Raw genomic sequence first — 7,926 nt, forward strand, 5'->3', positions numbered from 1 at the left:
CCTTCAGTCCACCGAGTCCGCACCAACCAGTGATTCCCGCACATTAACACTTTCCTACTCTAGAGACAATTTTTACATTTATACCTGTATGGTATAAACCTGTAAGGCTTTGCAGTGTAGGAGGAAACTGAAATTCTCAGAGAAAAGCCACGCAGGTCACGGGGGGAGGTACAAACTCTGTATAGACAAGCACCCGTAGCCAGGATTGAACCCAGGTCTCTGGCGCTGTGAGGCAGCAACTCTACCGCTGCGCCACTGCTGCCCCAATCCAACTGCGATTGGGGCTTACCCAACTGTGTCCGACTACAACACGGGCAATGTGACATACCACATGGTAACAGAATGTCTCCATTCTTTCAGCTGTGATCCCCCCCCATGCCAAAATGGGCAACAGCCTTGTGATGATTATTTTGATAGTTTGTAGTACAGGAAGGCGAGAGCCTCGGGTGTTCTATGAACCATTCATTGTATGCTGGGTTTGAGATATTGATCATCTCAGGCATTCAAAAGCTGATTTAGATTTAGATTTTTAGATTTAGATTTAGAGATACAGCACGGAAACAGGCCCTTCGCCCCACCGAGTCCGTGCCGCCCAGTGATCCCTGCACGTTAACACTATCCAACACACACTAGGGATCATTTTTTACATTTACCCAGTCAATTAACCTACAAACCTGCATGTCTTTGGAGTGTGGGAGGAAACCGAAGATCTCGGAGAAAACCCACGCAGGTCACGGGGAGAACGTACAAACTCCATACAGACGGCGCCCATAGTCAGGATCGAACCTGAGTCTCCGGCGCTGCATTCGCTGTAAGGCAGCAACTCTACTGCTGCGCCACCGTGTCGCCCATTACATTTGATGTAATGATGGCGAAGGTGAACATCATCATTCATGTCTGTCTTCGCTGAAAGCTGATTTGAGGTTTAGTTTATTGTCACGTGTAGCATGGTACAGTGAAAGGTTGCATGTATACTTGCTATCCAGTCAGCAGAAAGACGAAACATGATTACAATCAAGCCACACACAGTGTACAGATACAGGATAATGAGAATAGAGTACCAAAATGCTGCTGTTGGGAGTAGAGGTTTAAATGATTGGAGTGAATGATTGCAGATCCACTCCTAGGACCAACATGCAGAGAGTCGCCTGGCTTGGGCACCATTTTGTTCAGACAGTGGTGCAGATTTTCCAGGGTCCCCATGTAACCCATTGGTGACTTTGGGTGTGTTGTAAATGGGCCACATTGGTAGAAGACCTTTGCAGAGATTCATTGTAAGACCTGTCCTCTGCCAGTCTCTAGCAAGTGTTGATGAGCAAGACCCATCCTCTGTCAGTCTCTGGGCGGGCACAGTGGCGCAGCGGTAGAGTTGCTGCCTCACAGCGAATGCAGCACCGGAGACCCGGGTTCGATCCCGACTATGGGTGCTGTCTGTACTGAGTTTGTACGTTCTCCCCATGACCTGCGTGGGTTTTCTACGCGATCTTCGGTTTCCTCCCACACTCCAAAGATGTACAGGTTTGTAGGTTAATTGGCTTGGTAAATGTAAAAATTGTCCCTAGTGGGTGTAGGATAGTGTTAATGTGCGGGGATCGCTGGTCGGTGAGGACCCGGTGTGTGGAAAGTATCTGTTTCCGGGCTGTATCTCTAAACTAAACTCAACTAAAGCAAGACCCATCCTCTGCGGCAAGTATTGTCTGCATCCTGGAGTGTGGTCACTGAGTTTGGGGAGAACGTTGCTCTGATGTGCAGCCGCTAAAAGTTGAAAAGTTTCCAGATGGTCCTGTGGTTTAAAAAGTTTATTGGAGGTGCAGCGTTATGGAAACACTCTCCAGGATCTGTTAGCTGAGATCTTTGTATTTAATCTATGGTCAGCAGCCTTTTTCACTTAGCAATACTTTGATTCCCAGTAAAAATGTTTGGTATTCCCCTATCACTTACGAAAGTTCAATGCTGTAACATAAGGGAAAAGGATGTGACCAATGGATTGAGTGCCCATTTACCAATGACAGTTTTGACTCTCATTGACCCCACATTGTGCAAGCCTCCACTGTCAGCTGGGCGTGAGCTTCCCTTTGGAAGACTGAGCCAGAACCTCTTTGGAGGAAACAATTTGAAACAAGGGAAAGTGACCTGCAAGCTTGGAGGGCTCGATGTTGATCAGAAACTCCGGCCCAGCATGTGTTATCATGATGGATTTTTAAGGCAGAGATAGACAAATTCTTGATTGGAACAAGGGTTATGGAGAGAAGGCAGGAAAATGGGATTAGGAGGCAGAGATTAGCCATGATTGAATGGTGGAGTAGACTCGATGGGCCGAATGGCCTAATTCTACTCCTATGACTTGTGGATGTACTTACAAATACCTGACATGGATACTGATAGAAGTGCCAAAAATACAGTAGTTACTACTTAGAAAATTAACATGTTTCACTTACAAAATAATAGCTGCTTTATTTTTTTAAACTTACTCATTTTGGTTTATTTCACAAAAACATTGACATCTTAAAATGAGAGAAGCAGTTTTGAAAGTCTTCTGCCAAGTTGTTATTAGTTTTGTTGTCATCAGTGACGATCGACACAAAAAGCTGGAGTAACTCAGTGGGTCAGACACAATCTCTGCAGAAAAGGAATAGGTGACGTTTCGGGTCCAGACAATACGCAATAGGTGCAGGAGTAGGCCATTCGGCCCATCGAGCCAGCACCACCATTCAATGTGATCATGGCTGATCATTCTCAATCAGTACCCCGTTCCTGCCTTCTCCTCGTACCCCCTGACTCTGCTATCCTTAAGAGCTCTATCTAGCTCTCTCTTGAATGCATTCAGAGACTTGGCCTCCACTGCCTTCTGAGACAGTGAATTCCACAGATTTATAACTTCTTCAGACTGAGAGTCGGGGGAAAGGGTGACTTGAGAGATGTTAAATTTGCATATTACATGCAACAAATGTTAACCCTGTTACTGTTGTTTCATTCCTTTGGTGTACTGTGGAGTTAATTGTAGTAGTATATCAGTTTCTGTAAAACCATAACACATTCATTACACAATTCATATGTAGCATGTGACCATTTTGCTTCTTCAAGGCTCATCAATCTAAACAACCTGACTCTGCAAATTGATTTTTGTCAACTTCATCTTAAATACCCTATATTTCCCAAATGCATAATGTTTTTAAACCCATTGGACACGGAAGATATTTCCAACTAATATGAAAGGAGACCCAGTCAGAACACAATGTTCTGACTGAGTCATAAACAAGGTATTGTACAAGGACAAAATGTTGACTTAGCTTTATAGTTAACCATACTATAAATACATCCAGCACACTTTTCACCTTGCCTGCAATTTCAGGAAGTAGGTCATAAATCATAAGAAACAGGTGGATTAAAATACCCATATCTGTTTTCTTTTATCACTACCTTTAATAATTTCCTTGTGCAGTTGGAATTGTACACCGATCAGCTAAAACATTATGACCACTGACAGGCAAAGCGAATAACATTGATTATCTTGTTACAATGGCACCTGTCAAGTGGTGGAATATATTAGGCAGCAAGTGAACAGACAGTTCTTGAAGTTGATGTGTTGGATGCAGGAGAAATGGGCAGGAGTGACTTTGACAAGGGTCAAATTGTTATGGCCAGACGGCTGGGTCAGAGCATCTCTGAAACGGCAAGGCTTGTGGGGTGCTCCCGGTCAGCAGTGGTGAGTACCTACCGACAGTAGTCCGAGGAGGGACAAACCACAAACCGGCGACAGCGTGTTGGGCGCCCAAGGCTCATCGATGAGCGAGGGCAACGAAGGCTATCCCGTCTAGTCCGAACCGACAGAAGGTCTACTGTTGCACAAGTCACAAAAAAATTTAATGGTGGTCATGGGAGGAATGTGTCACAATACACAGTGCATCGCACCCTGCTGCGTATGGGGCTGCACATGGAGGACCAACCGCAGATTAGGCAGGTGGTCATAATGTTTTGGCTGATCGGTGTATATAGCATAAGCTCATAAGAACAACACTACACTTTTCCCATCCTAAATATTATTGACCATCCTTCTAACAATATTTAGATTTCCTAAAAAGAAATCACATCTCAGAGCTACCAATACACGATAAAAATGTACCCCATCAGATTCATACTTCTTTTGAATCTGTGGTCAGAATACCAAGACTAGTATGCAACATGGAACAGTTCAGCACAAGAACACTGCCTTCAGCCCACAATGATGCCAAGACCATCACTTATCTACCTGCACATAATCCATATCCCTCCATTCCCAAATGCCCATCCAAAACTATTTTAAACAGTTACAAATGATTTAGTCAACTTACATTGCCTTTACTACAATACTGTTAATGTGCTGCACACGATGCCAAGATCTGTGATCCATATCTCCATTCCCTGCATATCCTCGTGCCTATCTAAAAGCCTCTTAAATGCCACTATCGTATCTGCCTTCACCACCACCCATGGCAGTGATTGTAGCCACCCACCACTCCGCGTTAAAGAAACTTGCCCTGCACTTCTCCTTTAAACTTTCCCCTTTCACCTTAAAGCTTCTAGGTAGCATATAACCCAATGGCATGAACATTGAACTTACGGTAACTGCTAACAATACCCCCTTCCCCTTCTCCCCATCCCCCTCCCCTGTGCCCCACCTGGACTCACATTTATTTCTCATCTCCCCTTCCACCGACATTCCTTAGGCTTCACAATTTGCAGCTATTCAATCTTTTTGTCTCACGTATTGATTTTTCATCTCAGCCATTTGTCCAACCATTTGCCCATCAACCCCGCCCTCACCTCTGTTCACCTATTACCTGCCACGCTTTGTCCTGCCCCTCTTCTAGCACTCCTCCTTTCACATTCAGTCTGAGGAAGGAGGGAAGGGAAGGGACCCGAAACCTCACCTGTTCATGTTCTCCAGCGATGCTGTCTGTCCCGCTGAGTTACTCCAGCACTTTGTGTTTTTTTTGTAACCAGCATCGGCAGTTCCCTGTTTCAGCATTCTGGTAAATCACCTCTGCACCCTCGCCAAAGCCTCTACATCCTTCCTGTAATGGGGTGACCAGAACTGCACAAAATGTCTACTCCGCCTGCCTTCTTGAAACCAAAGATAGAAATTCACTTGCACCTCTTCCAATTGAGTGTACTGCATTCAGCAGATGTGGTCTCTACTTCGGCCGAAAAGACAATCCCAAAAGATTTTATAAACACATAAGGGGGAAAAGGGTAACTACAGTGAGAGTGGGACCTCTCAGGAATAAAAGTGGTCACCTCTGTGTGGAGCCACAGGAGATGGGCAAGATCCTCAATTGAGTATTTCTCTGTATTTACTGAGGAGAAAGACAGTAGGATGGAGGAACTTGGAGCAGTCACTGGAAGTGTCATGAGAGCAGTCAGGGTTACCGTCGAGGAAGTAGTGAAGGTATTGTCGTGTTTGAAAGTAGACAAATCTCCAGGGCCTGATCAGATATATCCGAGAACATTGCGGGAAACTAGAGGGGGAATTGTGGGAGCCCTAGTTGAAATTTACAAGTCATCCTTAAATACAGGAGAGGTGCCGGAAGACTGGAGGGTGGCAAATGTTGTGCCTCTTTTCAAGAAGGGCTGCAGGGAAAATGCTGGGAACTATAGGCCGGTGAGCTTAACATCGGTAGTTGGTAAGTTACTGGATAGTATTCTGAGGGATGGGTTATACAGACATTTGGATGGGCAAGGGCTGATTAGGGACTGTCAACATAGTTTTATATGTGGGAGGTCGTGTCTCACAAATCTGATTGTTTTTTTTGAAGATGTGAGCAAAAAGGGCAGAGCTGTAGATGTTGTGTACATGGACTTCAGTAAGGCGTTCGACAAGGTGCCACATGGTAGGATGCTCTGGAAGGTTAGATCGCATGGGATCCAAGGAGAGATAGCTGAATGGATAGTAAATTGGCTCCATGGAAGGAAGCAGAGGATGATGGTGGAAGGTTGCTTCTCAGACTGGAGGACTGTGACTAATGGTGTGCCTCAGGGTTCGGTGCTGGGCCCGTTACTGGTTGTCATCGACATCAATGATTTGGATGGGAACATACAGGGCAAGATTAGCAAGTTTGCTGATGATACAAAAGTGAGTGGTTTTGCAGATAGTGAAGATGGTTGTGAAAGATTGCAGCAGGATCTGGATCGATTGGCCAGGTGGGCGGAGGAATGGTGGATGGAGTTTAGTACAGAGAAGTGTGAGGTGTTGCATTTTGGAACGTCAAACAAGGGCAGGACCTACACAGTAAATGGTAGGCCTCTGGGTAGTGTTGTAGAGCAGAGGGATCTAGGAGTAGAGGTGCATTGTTCCTTGAAGGTCGAGTCACAGGTAGATAAGGTGGTCAAAAAGGCTTTTGGCACTTTGGCCTTCATCAGTCAGAGTACTGAGTATAGAAGTTGGGAGGTCATGTTGCAGTTGTATAAGACGTTGGTGAGACCGCATTTAGAATATTGTGTCCAGTTCTGGGTACCATATTATAGGAAAGACATTGTCAAGCTTGAAAGGGTTCAGAAAGATTTACGAGGATGTTGGCAGGACTAGAGGGTGTGAGCTATAGGGAGAGGTTGAATAGGCTGTATTCCATGTAGCGCAGGAGGATGAGGGGAGATCTTATAGAGGTGTATAAAATCATGGGAGGAATAGATCAGGTAGATGCACAGTCTTTCACCCAGAGTAGGGGAATCGAGGACCAGAGGACATAGGTTCAAGGTGAAGGGGAAAAGATTTAATAGGAATCTGAGGGGTAACTTTTTCCACACAGGTGTATGGAACAAGCTGCCAGAGGAGGCAGTTGTGGCACGGACTATCCCATCGTTTAAGAAACAGTTGGACAGGTACATGGATAGGACAGGTTTGGAGGGATATGGACCAAGCGCAGGGATGTGGAACTAGGGTAGCTGGGACATTGTTGGTTGGTGTGGGCAAGTTCGGCTGAAGGGCTTGTTTCCACACTGTTTCACTCTATGACTCTAAAACCAAATGCAGATGACATGGTCACATTGCAGAGCACCTCCACTGTGTCCCTGAGTGACTCCTCCCCATCCCTCCCGTTGAAAACATCCAAGCAGTTCCTCGAGAAGTATCCTTGGGTGCTATTTAAAGCTCTGAACTCTGTACAGACTAGTGCGGTGACAAAACAGGACAGCATTTTAGAAGTCCTTCAAATGCTGAGGTTACACGGGTGGCCTGGACCAGTTCAGAGAGGTCCTGAGGGAGCAAACTTTCAGCGTGTAAAGTTGCTAAGATGGCCAGTCGCACATTAAGATGGCCAATTTCAGGTCACGTATGCCTAGGTGAATATCGGTGTTGGTGGTGGCAAGGGGATTTTGCACACCTTCGGTGACCAGGAAGACAATACCATAAATAGGTAACTCAGCGGGTCAGAAAGCATCTTTGGAGAAAATAAATAGATGACGTTTCGGGTCGATGCCCTTCTTCAGGCTGAGAGTCAGAGGAAAGGGAAACAAGAGATCTAGATGGTGATGTAGAGAGATATAGAACAAATGAATCATATGCAAAAAGGTAACGATGATAAAGGAAACAGGCCATTGTTAGCTGTACTTGTTCTCACGAGTAGGGTGAAGGGTCTCGATCCGAAACGTCACCTATTCCTTTTTTCCAGAGATGCTGCCTGAGTTCCTCCAGCACTTTATGTCTGTCTTCGGTTTAAACCAGCATCTGCAGTTCCTTCTTTGACAATACCATAAAATTGGGCAGCCCATTGTCAAGGTTACTATAAGAACCACTCTTCCTTAAGGAATCATTGCTGGATTTGCAGGCTGTATCCAGAATTAACGTGGCAGTGGCCTTCCCTGGTGGTCAATGCTCTTAAGGTCATAAATGATAGGAGCAGAATTAGGCCATTCGGCCCATTAAGTCTACTCTGCCATTCAATCATGGTT

The sequence above is a fragment of the Rhinoraja longicauda genome, chromosome 10, assembly GCF_053455715.1.
Source record: "Rhinoraja longicauda isolate Sanriku21f chromosome 10, sRhiLon1.1, whole genome shotgun sequence".
In the NCBI taxonomy this organism is placed as follows: domain Eukaryota; kingdom Metazoa; phylum Chordata; class Chondrichthyes; order Rajiformes; family Arhynchobatidae; genus Rhinoraja; species Rhinoraja longicauda.